This window comes from Neophocaena asiaeorientalis, unplaced genomic scaffold (genome assembly GCF_003031525.2).
Source record: "Neophocaena asiaeorientalis asiaeorientalis breed wild unplaced genomic scaffold, Neophocaena_asiaeorientalis_V1.1 scaffold253, whole genome shotgun sequence".
NCBI classification, from domain to species: domain Eukaryota; kingdom Metazoa; phylum Chordata; class Mammalia; order Artiodactyla; family Phocoenidae; genus Neophocaena; species Neophocaena asiaeorientalis.
In genome coordinates, this window is record NW_020174553.1 from 1,862,853 (window position 1) to 1,879,003 (window position 16,151).

Here is a 16,151-nt window from a genome sequence, read left to right on the forward strand (position 1 = left end):
CGACAGCTCAAACCTGACTCCCAACGGGGTAAATACACTTACATTTATGAGACATATCAATTATCCCAATATATTTTTATTGGATAAAGACAATAAATAAGATAAAAACTATTCAACTAATTAGAAAATTAAAACTATTTAACACAAGATAGGAACGGAGTTCCCAGGGTGAAAACATACAAAGAGCAAATGACATTTGGCACAAATGTTTGGCTTAGGAAAATAAATCAGCTATGCTGTAATGCCTCATCTGATAAAATGAGAAAAACATTCAAAGCTCCTAAAACCCACTGTTTGCTGGGGTTGGTGACACTGTAAATTAATATAATATTTTCAGAGAACATCCTGGCAATATGAAAAAGACACTTAGGACTAATCATATAATGACCCAGTAACTCCAATTTGGGCACGAAGACTCAAAGAAAGAGACTTCGTAAAAATACGGTTTTGTTTGGACTGTTTCTAATATGAAATAACTAGAAACAACTCACATGATCAGTAAATAACAGAGAAATATTTAAATAAATGATGTAATTACTAACGCAATGCGATTAAAAATAGTTAGGCTATGTGAATACATGGAAAGTCCACATAAAGTTAAGGTTAAATTTAAACACTTAGATTATAGGGAAATCCCTGGTGGTCCAGTGGTTAGGACCCTGTGCTTTCACTGCCAAGGGCCCGGGTTCGATCCCTGGTCAGGGAACTAAGATCCCACAAGTTGCACAGCACAGCCAAAGAAAATAAACACTTAGATTATAAAGTAATATGTAAAACATAGGTCAGAAGTAGATAAAGTAGATAAAGACTTTGAGTAAGACAAAAGCTTTTCTTCAAGACAAAGTAAACCTCCTCTCCTTCCCTGGGGCTGCCTGTTACCCACTGTTACCCACCGTCTACCGATTCATCTCTCTTCAGAACCTCCCAGATCCGTGGAGCTCTCTCCTGTTTCCCAAATCAACCAATTATTTTTCCCTCATCCATGGAATCTTCTCTATAATCAAGGAAAACAAAGCTTCTCTTTTCTTTCTTTCTTTTTTTAAATTGTGTTAAATTCTTGGTGCAAATTTCTATTTATTTATTTATTATTTTTTGGCCATGCTGCGTGGCATGCAGGATCCTAGTTCCCCAGCCAGGGATCAAACCCGTGCCCCCTGCAGTGGAAGCTCAGAGTCTTAACCACTGGACTGGTGCGGGGTGTTGGGGGGGGCACGGGGTGGAGTCCCAGAACTCCTCTTTTCTGTCCCCACTCTCTTGCAAAGAATGTCTGGCTCACAGATCTCATGCTATATCAGCCAGCTGAGTTAGAGACAGAAAAATCTTAGAAAATCGAATCCCTAGGTGAGCCATTTGGCTTTGCTCATTTCCACGGTTACAAACTTGACCCTTCTGGCCACAAACCAGATCCTCTGTTGTCTAAAGTGCTGGGCTCTCATTCTCACTTATCAGGCCACTCAGTAGATTCAATCTGGGGTACCCTCCAGCTGTAACTGATAGGCTTTTAAAGAAGCACCGCACAGCTACTACTGATGTTACATGACATTAAAAATTTGCTTAAACTGATGCTAGTGACATTATGTTCAATATTCTTCTAGGCAGTGGATTTGTGACAGCAATATGACTGAAAGATCACTCTCTAAACATTGACCTAACAGTGTTTGTATTGGATGCAAATTATTGAGAAAGAGAAACTTGGAAAGACCCCACCAAAAAAGCAGGTGTAACTGAAAATGTTAATACTTTCAGATGCATGAACGAATGAACCTAAGACTGGAGAGGGGAAGAGATACAACTCCAGCAAAGCTCAACCTCTCCATAAGAGCATTCTATGAACAGGCACATAGAAAATTGCAAGTCAGGAACGACCCAAGTGACCTTCACCCTGGGATCAGTGGGGTACTGTGGCACACATGCAGGTCAAGACACTGGCTTCAGTCGTGGCTCTCTACCTAGGAGACGTGTGATCTGGGGCAGTGAGTTCATCACTGTGGCTCAGTCTCTTCATCTGATAGATGATAATGACATCTAACTCAGAGGGTCATGTTTACGTTCAAGCCAGATGTTGGGGAGAGCATTTCAGACTGAATCGCTATACAGATGTTATACAAAATATGTAAGTCTCCTGAATTATCAAATATGATATATCATATTGAACAGAGCCTTGAGGTTGAGCACATTTCCTTACAACCAGAGTCCCTGCAACCTTGTCGTCTGTTTTTGTTACACAAAGTAACAGGTACACGATTTCGGAAAGACCTACCGTTTCCGGCTGTCTTATCACACATTCTGTCCACCGTTAACACTTAGCCATAAGGCTGGAGAGAGCAGGAGATCATGGTATGAAGGGATTAAAAGAGAAGCCTGAAGGTTTTGTCCCAAGGGATCTTGAGGAATAAAAACAAAGAAAAGGGAGAAATGAGGCTTGGGGGTGTACACAGATGATCTCAGATGTACTTCAACCACCTTGTGGGCTGACGGGAAGGTAAGTGAGTTAGACGGGATGTGGGGAATTCCAAGGCAGAAGGGTCTTGCCCCACTCCCCCAGACAGGGTAGGCTTATGCTAATCCAGTTGGAACCCACAATGGTCAAAAGGGCAGAGAACCATGGTCTAACAAAAAGATCTCATTCACATATCTGAGGCTCCTTCAGCACCCAAGTAGATGGGGACCGAGCTGAGAGCCAGCAAGGGGTGGGGGACACATGTGGTGGCCTGATGGAAGGCAGAGCAGGGATTCTGGGGGAGTCAGAAGCACCACTGAGAGATGATCTGAGGGCAAGTTGGCAGGCAGGTGGATCACTGAACACCTGGTGACCCAATGGAGACCCAAAATCAGCCAAGAGCATGAAATTTGGCAAAAATCAACAGGTAGTTGCACTTTTTAAAATTACAAGTTCTGAAAATTAAAGTAGGCTCATTGAAATAAAAAACCTCAAAACATAAACTCTAGACCAGGGACAGTAGAAGAAATAATGAATTGTCACGGACTGCTGAGGAATTAGCCCAGAATGTAGGAAAGAGCAATAAAGAGATAATATGAAAGAGAGGTTAGGAGACATGGTGGCTAACTGCGAGGTTCCACCCGTATCTCACAGACATTCAGAAGCAGAGAACAGAGATACTAACAAAGGCATAACGGGTGAGAACTTTCCTAAACTGAAGTCATGAGTCTCCAGATGGAAAACTCACACCAAGGAACAAACTGGAAACAAAACAAAGCAAACAAATACAATGAGACATAATAAAACTACAGAAGGTCAAGGAAAATGAGAAAAATCTTTAAAAGGTATCAGAATTAAAAGATGAATTAGTTTCAAAGAATTACTTCTCAAGCATCTATAAATTATAAGAAACTACAAAGCAATGTTCAAGGAGTTGAGGAAAACTGTCAGCCTAGAATCCTGTACCCAGCTATCATTCTAGAGTGAAGGCAAAATCAAGACATGTCAGAATACAAATACTAAGAGAGTTTACTACCAACAGAGCCTTTCTTTCAACAAGGATCCAGAACTAAATAATCAAATTCAACGATAAGAAAAGTGAATTAAGATGGAAGGAAAATATGTAAGAAAAAATGTATAAAATATATTGGCAAATCTAATTATTACCTGTAGATACTAATATGTATTTTTTGTGTGTTTAAAAATATTTCAGTAGAAATCCTAGATTAGTCCTGCCCTATAGAATTATAACACGTAATTTTAGATTTTCTAACAGCCACATGAAGAAAGTTAAAAGGCATGGGTGAAATTAATTGTAATAATACATTTTATTTGACTGAACATATCTAAAGTTTTATCATTTCAACATGTTATCAATATCCAAATTATTAATGAGATATTTCACAAATTTTCTTGGCACTAAATCTTCAAAACCTGGCATGTATTTTACACTTACAGCACACCTCCATTCAAATGTTAAGTTTTCACCAGGAGTACCTGACCCTCTAAATATGTTAGAGATCATAAAGTTTATAGTAGTTTCACATACCCAGGTTGTTGCAAACATATTTAAAATTTTCCATAACTGAATCTAATACCAGTTCTTAAATTTAAATTGATTAAAACTAAAATTTTTAAAATTCAGCTCATTCTTTCTCATTGGCTAATAGACTCATGCAGTTAATGGCTGCCATATTGGATGGCACAATTCTAGACAATAACAACCGCAAAAGATGAGAGGAGGGGGAACAGATCATCCTCACCCCCAGCGTGGGAGGGCCCTGCTTTTGTTCTGGAGAATGATACTGACACAGAGTCATTTTATACTCTGTTAAAACAAAATTTAAAGACAGGCATTAAACATTTTAAGAAAATAAAGAAGATCTATAAACTTAAAAATCAGGAGAAGTGGAATAAGGCAAATTTTACAATCAAAGGCAGGGGAGAAAAGAGCAAACTAAAGGGAAACACATAATAAATAGAAACCACAAAATAAGTCATTAAAAAAGTCCAAATATATTAGTTATCATAATATACCTGAAGAAATTATATTAATTCATTATAATGTCAAGTAACAGAAGACATAGAACAATACAGGTATATGATTCCACTTTTACAAATTTTAAAACAAATCAATATTATGGATTTATATGTGACATATACATCATAAACGTATAAAATCATGGACTGGAAGGATACACACCAAATTCATGGTCATGCTCCTCTCCAGGGAGGCTGACAAGGGAAGGGAACCAAGGGGGTGTTCCGAACTTGAACTTCATCTGTAACATTTTATTTTTAGAAAGATCTGAAGCAAATAGGATAAAAAAGGTTCAAATGTGTGAATTCTGAGTGATGGGTCAATAGGTATGTTATATTATTTCCTGAATTTTTCTGTACTTAAAACCCCCTAAAAAGATTACCAGTATTAAGGGGGTAGGGGAGTGGAAGCAAAGCCCAGTCGGCAGTGCCACATCTACTCCCAATACAAATTCCATGACTATTAGTGCTTTCTGTATTCCTTTTTTTAAAAACAGTTCTTTTCTTTATTTATTTTTATTTTTATTATTTTTTTTGGCTAAGCCATGCGGCATGCAGGGTCTTAGTTCCCCAACCAGGGATCAAATCCATGCCCTCTGCAATGGAAGTGTGGAGTCTTAACCACTGGACCGCCAGGGAAGTCCCAGTGTTTTCTGTATTTCTTAAATGGCTTGTAAGTCTGGCCCACACACTGCCTCTTCCTTTTCTGTTCAAGACATACAATTCATAGTCATTTCATTTGTGCTGATATGAAGGAATCTGGAGCTGGGTAAAACAGGAAGCCAAGAGTATTACAAACGCGAATTCAGAACTGTCCCTCTTGGGTGAGTGTAGGATGAGAGACGGGCAGAGGGAGCCCGGCTTCCTTCAGCAGCTGACCAACTGCACCGTCTCCATTCTCCCATCGCACAAAGATGCCTGGGTCCGGCATCCGAAGACACGAAAATGCACTGAAGGGGACACAACAGTGTTTCCTTAAGATAACTGTAGCAGCAGCCCTTCTCAGGCAACCAAGAAAAGAAAATTGGAATTTTCATTCTGTAGACCATCCACAGGAACCAACAGGACAAATTACCAACGGTTGAGCTTCTCCTGCTTCTCCTTCCCCTGGTAACAGTGGTTACCACCTTACACAGGGGCTCTCGTGGGGGTCGTGAACCCAGTTTTCTCGCTCCAAACTCAGGAAGGTATCAGAGAAGATGAGAAAATCCTTATAGCCTTCAACAGTTGCTTGGGAACAGCAAGCACTACATGGCCTTAGCCTCCAAATTTGTCACTACAGAGAAAAACATTGAGGGTGTGGCAGGAAGCTAGGAACAAAAGGCTAGTACCTCCTGGTGCCATATTTCTCAGCCACAGGAGAAAGAGGAGGGCTCAGGGTTCTCAGCAAAGAGTACTGGACCTTGTATTAAAGTTCCAAATAGTCTTTACTGAAGTGTAGGCTCTCAGAGTTTTCCTTCTAAGATTTTAAGTGACAAGGGCTACTGCTTATACCTTAAGTGAATTTGTTGAGAGCCTAGAGTACCTATGAAATTCAAGTAACCATCTACCAGCAGCCATAGAACAAATCCAGTCTCAACTCCTGGGTTATCCATGCTGATGCACGAAAGCTGGGAGCAGACGTAACCCTGCAAACAAGCAACCAACAACCACTTCTTTTCACCTGGGGAATGTATTACTTTGAGGGGACTCTTCTCTAACCTGCTGGTCAATATGTTTAAATTATTATTATTTTTCTTTACATTTTCTTTTAAAATCAATTTACGTTTTCTGTTATAAACCTAAGGCTGGAGAAAAGAAGGCAGTCCACTAGTAAGCTGGTTAGACGGGGAGAAACCATTCTAGGACAAAAATCCAAACAACCCACCCCGAGAAAGACTGAAATGTGTCCATAACTAACTCTTTACTTTTCTGCTAAAGTTAACACATAAACACAACTACTTGATTAATTCCCCTCCACAAATGGGGGCACTGTCCAGGAAATTCTTATGAAGTTTTCCAAATAACAGGTACTTCCCTTACACTCAAATATTCACATATTTGAATTTGACATATGAAACAGACACTGAAAATTTATTCAAAGCCACAAGGACCATTGTTTAACATCAGCATGGCTGCTTTTCATTCATGCTGTAAGTATATGTTTGGGATCCTCCAATACTGCCTTGCTTTCTTTAAAATAACCCTTAAAAATCCAGCATTTAGGATTGAGAGATCACATGCAAAGGATTAATAATCAAACTGATGTCAAATTTCATTCTTACCTCCTTCCTTGCTTATGCCTATTAATTTCATCAACTTCTATAAACCCAAAGAGCTTATTAAGGCCATGAGGCTAGTATGTCTTCCCCAAATAAAATTTTGTTGTTCAAGATAAAAGTAGTTGAGTAAGAACTCTGCTTTAGAAGACTTCGGCTGAACCGATGTAAACAGCAACTCTTCTTTTCTGAGAGATACTTTTAGGGAAACTATCTCACACTGTACTCCATTACAAAAGATAACTGGAAGCAAAGAAAAAGCCCTCTTCAAGTATGTTCAGTGAACTTTTCTTAGTATAAATACACATAATTTAATAATGGAAGTATATCATTAATATGAAATAATTTAAAATATTTCACACATCTCTTTGGTCTGAGCTGCCTCTTTCACGAGAGCTATCTCTTCCTCCCTGTTGTGTGAATGGGATCGTGGGCGAAGGTCCCAGCTGAGGTCCGAAGCCTGACCGCAGTCTGGCTTGTATCTTATGTCCCTGGGCCTGAGTTTCTTCATGAGGAGAACGAAGAGGATGGACCCGAAGCTCTCACTTGCCTGACTTTGTGAGATGCTTGTGTACATACTAATCACATTATGTAAGTGTCTAGGACAGAGATGGCAGGTATGGGAGTCTTAGAAAAGGACACGAGAACAACCATAGGAACAAGCATAATCTCAGTAAACATGGATTCTGTACTGCATTCATGTGCAAGGCAATGATCTGAATGAGTTAATCTCCTCATTACAATCCTGTGAGGTTGGTAAACAGTATCATGTCTATTGTATAAATGCGGAATTGAAGCCAGAGAGGTTAGGTAATCTTGCATCTTGCAAGATAACCTAGCATCTTGCCCAAGATGACCCAGCTGGTAATCTTGCTGGTCAGTGGGAGAGCTGTGCTTCAGGGCCAGGGAGGCTGGCTCAGGTTCACGACTCATCCACTACACCACTCCAAGTCGTTTCTGCTGGCTTTCCCAATTTCAAAACTGTGTGCAGATCTGGGATGCTAGGAGAGCAAAGCGCTTCCAGGGTGGGAAATATCTTAACCTGTAGACCCAGCCAAGCAACACATAATATGTAATGGAGTGTTTCCTACTCCCCCTCATTTGTGAGCCTCTTGGAATAGCAAGAACACAATTTCCCATTAAAAATATTACATGTTGATTGCTTCCATGTCCTGGCTATTGTAAATAGCGCCTGCAATGAACAGTGGTGTGCATGTATCTTTTCGAATTATGATTTTCTCTGGGTATATGCCCAGGAGTGGGACTGCTGGATCATATGGTAGGTCTACTTTTAGTTTCTTAAGGAACTAAATGTCCATTGACAGATGAATGGATAAAGAAGATGTGGTACATATATACAATGGAATATTACTCAGCTATAAAAAAGAATGAAATAATGCTACTTGCAGCAACATGGATGGACCTAGAGATTATCACACTAAGTGAAGTAAGTCAGAGAAAGACAAATATCATATGATATCACTTATGATGCGGAATCTAAAAAAATGATACAAATGAACTTATTTACAAAACAGAAACAGACTCATAAACTTAGAAAACAAACTTACGGTTACCAAAGGGGGAAGGTGAGGGGGTAGATAAATTAGGAGCTTGGGATTACCATATACACATTACTATGTATAAAATAGATAATCCACAAGGACCTACTGTACAGAATAGGGAACTCTACTCAATATTCTGTAATAACCTATATGGGAAAAGAATCTGAAAAAGAATAGATATATGTATAACTGAATCACCTTGCTGTACACACCTGAAACTAACACAACATTGTAAATCAGCTATACTCCAATATAAAATAAAAAAAGATTAAACTTACAAAAATAAATTTTTGTCAGATAGTTCTTTAAAAAGTTAAAAATTAAAAAATAAAATAAATAATATTGCATGTTGACAAAAAAAGGAAAAAAATTACATGTTGAGATGCACATAAATGTACTATTCTGGGTTTTTAAATGGTCACACACACAGACACAAGTATTTTTATCTCACTATTAAAAGTAAAGGCAGGGGCTTCCCTGGTGGCGCAGTGGTGGACAGTCCACCTGCTGATGCGGGGGACACGGGTTCGTGCCCCGGTCCGGGAAGATCCCACATGCCGCGAAGCGGCGCAACGGGAGAGGCCGCAACAGTGAGAGGCCTGTGTACCACAGAAAAAAAAAAAGGTAAAGGCAACACACCAAATCAGTTCTATCATTTTTAACAGTACTTTACATTTCTCTGTATACTTTCACCTTGTTGCTGTATTTGATCCTCTAAGTAGCACTGAGATACACCGGGACTGTCTTAATATTCCCATTTTACAGATGAAGAATAGAGACTCGAAGAGGTCAAGTGACTTTCCCCCAATAAAGAGTTGTGGAGACCACACTAGACCCCAGTCTTCCAACTTTTACACCAGGGATTTTAAAGGGATGTTATCAGATAGTTACTTTATTTTCCTATTTGCTCAGACATGAGTTTATTTCTACTAAATGATAAACACGGTTATGATGTTTCTTATATTTTTGCAAATGAATCAGCTAGCTCTGATGTGATGGACATGTGACCACTCAAAGGGGGAACAGTAAAATTAAAAAATTTAATTAAGAGAAGCGATAAAGGAAAGCAATGAGAAGTGGATAGAAAAGATACAGTTAAAAACTGTATCATGTGGCATATATATGTAACTTCAGAAGAAGTCTTCAAAGCTTCACACGTTGATCACCTCAAGCCTTTGGTATGTTTACCTCCTACATACACCAGGCCCAAGACTCACAACTTCCCGCGAAGTAGAATTTAACAAATTCTGTCCAGTACTGTACTGTAAAAAGCCACAGCTTGTACCCAATTAAGAAAAAACCAAGAGAGAGAAAGAAAGAAAGAAAAAAAAATCTCTTGGGGTAAACTTTGTATTTACCTTTGTATGGGGTCAGAATAATAAAGATATAATTTTAAAATAATATCACTTTATATCTTTTAAAAATAACTTTTGTAATTACACATGATCATTTGGTAATCCAGGACTGTGAAATAAAAATCCATCCAGTTCTAGGTCCAAAAGCTTTGCTAAACTACGAGGCTTTTAGCACCTGCTAAAACAAAACACCTGCTCATTTTTAAAACCCAGTGCGTAAGCAACGGTGACTTAACATTTACATTATAACCTCTCAATATATTGTATAATATGCAAGTGTATTTACATGTTTCTGGTCACAGGGGCATATCCCTATTATTTGAAATATAACAAATTAACGAAGACGATACATCTTAGAAATAGTAAATCCAGCAGTTTCACGGTAGAATTTGAGAAAATATGAAGTTTTAGACCCTCAATACTCAGATACCAAGGCTTGGATGAGGAAACGTCATATATATACCTTGTATATGACCCTACAGTCCATTGGCTCCTGAAACACCCAGAAGGCTTCATGATAATGTACATCTTTCAGAAGCCAGAGGCCTGGACCCTGAGGGCAGCCTTAGGGCATGATCACAGATAATAATGACTTGGGGGGTACCTTCCTATGACTGGTACCTAGAAACAACGGCATTAGCCTATATCTTAATAAAGACAACATTTTAAACAGATGGACACTCACATATTTACATAACTCCTGAATCTTCCCTGTTTCGTTCGTTGGGCACCTTGATTTAAATAAAAGTACACGAGGCCAATAGAAATAAATATTTACGGGAAGTACTGTGGTGTCATGGTTAGGAGAAAAAGCTTGAGTAAAAGAGGGCTGGGGTAGAATTCCTGGCTCTGTCCCTTCCCAGCTGTGTGACCCAGGGGAAATGCCTTCATTGCACTAAATCCCAGTCTTCTCACTGTGGATGTGGATGGGACCGGCCACAGGGCTCAGTGGTTCAGAGCACAGGCTCTGGAGCCAGACAGCCAGGACTGCATTCCCGGCTCGGCCACCCGCTACCTCTGAAGATGTCAGTGTGGAGAGCACACACCTGACCGGGTGGTTGGACGATTCAGCTCATTAACGCAAAGTGCTGGGAACAGTGACTGAGTCACAGAAAGCCACCTACATGTTATTTACTGTGAGATGAGGACAGCCTCGCAGGACTGCGGGGAGAATAAAATGAAATAATATGAAATTGCACCATAATACTTGCCACACAGGTTTATTTCTAACAACTTCACATATTTTTATTTAATTTTTATTTTATTCTAACGACTATAAAGCACAAAGCTCACGTCCGGTACAGACAGGTATTCAATAAGTGGTAGCTATTTAAATTTTAATGGGAATAAATATGTGTATATATTGTTACGGATATAAGTTCTTCTTAAAATATTAAATTTTGGAACCAATTTTGAGATCTAAAACCTTTTTCTATATCTCCCTACTTCTGATTATGCTATCACTTACTTACTGGGACTGAACATGCATTTGCCTTGGGCATATATAAATGGCCCTATTTCTGGACATGCTCACAAGATGTAAAAATACTGGACTCAATAAATACCTTGACCAAGAACCCAGACATGATTCCGCTGAACTCTTCCAAGAACGCAGTTAAATGTACAATAAATAAGCAGCCAGTGGGAGAAAATGTTCAACATTTTGATTTGGTTCGTTATCATCAACACTGATTTTTAAATTACTCAGGAGACTAACATCGTATTTCAACATACTAGGTACTGTGAAAGCAGACAGATTAAATGGTGTTTACTTCAGCCGCCATTTCCAAATTGTACCCTGCAGGAAAGTGGAATCTATTTAACTTTGGTACAAACAAAGGCAGTGCTTTAGGGGAAAAAATATAGGAAAAGAGGATCACTTGATAACTGATTTGCCAAGGGAATTTTAATGTTATGTGGCAATATTCTTAAGCGTAATTTTTTCTCTGAGAAAAATCAACATGTAAAAATGCACCAGATGAAAGCTTATGTTCTTTCACAAACACTACCTACTCCTATAATTGCAGTTAACTGGCCATACAGGGTGAGATCTGTGCACCATTGATCCTACAAAATGGAAGCTTGGCTTATCAGAAGCCTGTTATTTCACTGTAGTTCTCTTAATAATTAAAAATATATCAGCACCACAATAATGAGCATCCTTTGACCGTCTCACACACGCCAGGCCCTGTGCTAAGAACTGTGCATTCACCATCTCATTTAATGCCTCCAACGACCCAACGAGGTAGAACATATTTTTAGCCCAGTTTTGCAGATGAGAAAACCGAGTCTCAGAAAATTAGGAACTCAGAAGCTTAGGGAGGAGTTAAGTAACCTGCCCTAAATTACACAGCTAGTAAACAGTAAAGCCAGGCTATATTGGACTATCTTCCCAACAAGGATATGAAATAATTAAAGTTACTACCTTCTTCCCTTGAAAACGATTCATTCATGCACTTGTTCAGCAAACAGTTACAGTACCTGTGCGAGGAGATGTAGGGGGATTAAAAAAAGACCAGAGCCACCCAAGACTTCGTGGTCAAGTGGAATTAGAAGGATTACAAAGTTAATTCAAAATTAGGTAATCAATCAAATAACATGTGTCAACTTAAAAACATGGTCCCAGACAACCACTTTTTAAACATGAGAGGTTGGTTACAGAAAAGCATAGGGGCCAAGAAATCATTGAATCTTTACTAATGAGTGAGAGTAGCTACCGTACACAATCTAACCCCAAATGTTGTAACCGGCCTTGAATTTAACTTCCTTCTACTTCAAAGAAAGCAAGACTTCAGAGATCACCTTTATTAACAAACTAGCACTGATCCTCTTGTGATTTTAAAAAAAAGAAGCTATAATCTCCAACCCTTTTTTTTTTTTGCGGTACGCGGGCCTCTCACTGTTGTGGCCTCTCCCGTTGTGGAGCACAGGCTCCAGACGCGCAGGCCCAGCGGCCATGGCTCACGGGCCCAGCCGCTCCGTGGCATGTGGGATCTTCCCGGACCGGGGCACGAACCCGTGTCCCCTGCATCGGCAGGCGGACTCTCAACCACTGCGCTGCCAGGGAAGCCCTCCCCAACCCTTTTAACCAAACAACTTTCTGCCAGTGTTTTTTCTTTGGACACAGAGGCTGACCAAACTTCTGAATGCTCAGAGCTCATAGTTTTTCTTGTGGCTCATTATCACTTCTTGCCCTGAATTATGAATACTGACATATGTATATTACGTACCCTGTCAGACTGAAAGATCCTTAAAAATAAGGGCCTTTACTCACTTCCAAAAGGGTTGGAAAAAAACAATAATTCGCTTACTTTCCCAAGGTGATGGTACTTTGCATAAAGGTGATGCTTGATAAATGTTTATTTAACATGAAGTGAGTGAAGGAATGAATAAGATGTATAACCCTGGCATTTTGGAGCCTTTACTCAAATACAGGTTTCATATCAATATTGGCGCAATCACATTCAGCAAGTATTTATGGATGGCATACTACATATCAGGCCCTTTCACATTCAGACTGGGTAACTCAATATGGCTAAGAAGGCAGTTCCCTCCAAACTGACTTACAGATTCAATTCGATCCCTATCAAAATCATGGCAGGCATATTGTAGAAATGTACAAGTTGATTTGAAAATTTATATGGAAGTGCAAAGGATGTAATAGCCAAAACAATTTTGGAAAGGAAGAACAAAGTGAGGAACTGACATTACCAGTACCAAATCTTACTATAAAACCACAGTAATCAAGATAATGTGGTATTGACATATGGACAAACCTACAGATGATGCAACTCAACTCAGAGGATAGAAATCGACTTACATTATGATGAACTGATTTTCAACGAAGGTGCCTAGGCAATTCAGTGGAAAAAAGATGGTCTTTTTAACAGTTGGTGCTGAGACAGGTAGGTATCCACATCGCGCACGCGCGCGCACACACATACACACACAAAAGAATTGAAACCCTTATCTCATACTATACACAAATTTAATTCAAAATGGATCCTAAGCCTAAATATAAGAGCTAAAATTATAAAACTTCTAAAAGTAAATATCTGTGGCCTTAGATTAGGCAAAGAGGTATTAGACAGGACACTAAATGGATTCCATCAAAATTAAAAAGCTTTTCTGTTCTTTGCAAGACATCAAGACAAAATTGCTTTAAAAGCCACAGACTGAAGGAAAAGATCTATAAATCATATATCTGATACAAGACTTGTGTCCAGAATAAAGAAAGAACACTTACAACTCAATAATAAGATGAACAATCCAATTTCAAAATGGGCAAAATATCTGAACAGATGTTTCACCTAGGATATCCATTATGCTAGTAAACACATGAAAAGATGCTCATCATCATTACTTATTATGGTAAATTAGACTAATTAGAAGGCTATAAGCAAAAAACCCTGACAATACCAGCTATGAGCACAGATGTGGAAAAACTGGAACCCTCATTCACTGATGATACAATTACTTTGGAAAACAGTTTGGAAGTTTCTTAAAGACAGACTTTCATACCACCCACCAGTTCCACCCTTAGGAAACTTCCCAAGAGGAATGAAAATATGTCCGTGCAAAGACTTACATACAAATATTCACAACAGCATTATTTATAATAACCCCAAACTGAAACAATCCAAATGTCCACAAACTTGTGAAAGGATAAACAAAAAGTCGAATACCCACACAGTGGACTATTATTGGGCACTATAAAGGAATGAGGTACAGATACATGCTACCCCATGAGTGGACCTCAAAAACACTATGCTGAGTGAAAGAAACCAGACGTAACGGACTACATACTGTGTGATTCCTTTTACATAAAATTTCCAGAAAAAGCAAATCTATACAGACAGTAGGTTAGTGGATGTCTAGGACTGGGGTGGGAGTAGGGACTGTCTGCCAACAATGGGAGAGACCTTTCCGGAGTGATAGAAGTGGTTTAAAACTGGATTATAGTAATGATACACAACTCTATAAATTTATTAAAAATCACTGATTTGTATACTTTGAATAGATGAACAGATTTTATGGTAAGTACATCATACCTCAATAAAGCTTTTTTTTTTTTAAACGAAATTATACCCCCATCCACATTGCTTGAGAGTTGCTGAAGTGTCAGTGTCACTAAGCACTGGGCAGTAACACTTCCAATCTTTTCTTTAAACCAGACTGGTTTTAAAAACTCACATCTCATTATTCTTAATAATATACTATTCTCTGACTTTTAGTAAAACTAAACATTTTCATCTATTGAGTCTGTTATTTTCTTATAAGGATATACATCTTTTCCATAAGGACATGTGAGCCTCCTTATCTTTCTAAAATAGCACACTTTTTTCAGTGATACGTGGTACAAATACTTTTCCCCCAGTTGTTCATAAATTTTAAAATTTTGTTAACAGAGTTTTCTTTTCTTTGCCATACTGACATATTCATTTTTATGTAGTCAAAATTATCTCTATTTTCATTTACAGAATCTGTCTCTGGTGTTATAATATATGATACTCCTTTGAAAGATTAATCAGAAACCTTGAGTATTGTTAGTTAAGCATCCCACGTGCCAAGCCCAGGGCCTTTCTACTTTATGAAAAGAGATAAAACGTAATTTCAAATCTCAAAGCTAGAGGCAGACAGACTTTTCTTCCCTAAACCTTTATTTTAACTGTAAAGAGAGACTAGTGTTTACATCTCAAATTCCTGGAAAACTGCCTCATTAGAGAAAATTTCTGATGTGATACACTAGACATTTCCAATAGTTCCAGGGATGAAGAACTGGAAAAATAAAAAGAAGGATGTGAAAATGTGTTTGCTACTCATGCCAGGACCATGGCTCTAGGACTTGTTGGCTGAGGTCTCTGTGTAGACCATCAGGTCATCACATAACAGCGTGATCACTGTTAAGCATTCGTGGATGTCTGACCAGAACAGTCTAGAACTCAGTCATTCACTGTCCCACCACCACCTGAGTCTAGGAATTAGTGGGTGGTGACCCACCACCCATTAGGTAATGAATAGAGGAAACTCAACTTTATTTAAATCTCGCCAACTTGGGAAAGGATGGAACGCTAACTGAAGAACTCGTCACCACTGAGGGCTATACTGCTTCAAAAAATACTCCCGCAGTTATAAAAACCATTTGGTTTCGTGTAGTTATGACTATCACACACGAAGATATAGATAAAACTCACAAAGGTAAGACAGACTCAAGGATGTATTGTACAACACGGAGAATATAGCCAATTTTTTTTTGTAATAACTGTAAATGGAAAGTAACCTTTAAAAATTGTATAGGGCTTCCCTGGTGGCGCAGTGGTTGAGAGTCTGCCTGCCTATGCAAGGGACATGTGTTCATGTCCTGGTCCGGGAAGATCCCAAGTGCCACGGAGCGGCTGGGTCCGTGAGCCATGGCCGCTGAGCCTGTGCGTCCGGAGCCTGTGCTCCGCAACGGGAGGGGCCACAGCAGTGAGAGGCCTGCGTACCGGAAAAAAAA

The 16,151-nt window shown here is 39.0% G+C and overlaps 1 protein-coding gene across 3 annotated transcripts in view; it reads right to left on the reverse strand.

Annotated features, from left to right (window-relative positions):
* The window catches only part of HMGN3 (high mobility group nucleosomal binding domain 3), a 31,621-nt gene that overhangs the window by 12,276 nt on the left and 3,194 nt on the right, over positions 1–16,151 (reverse strand). The gene's annotated exons all lie outside the window — the stretch shown is intronic.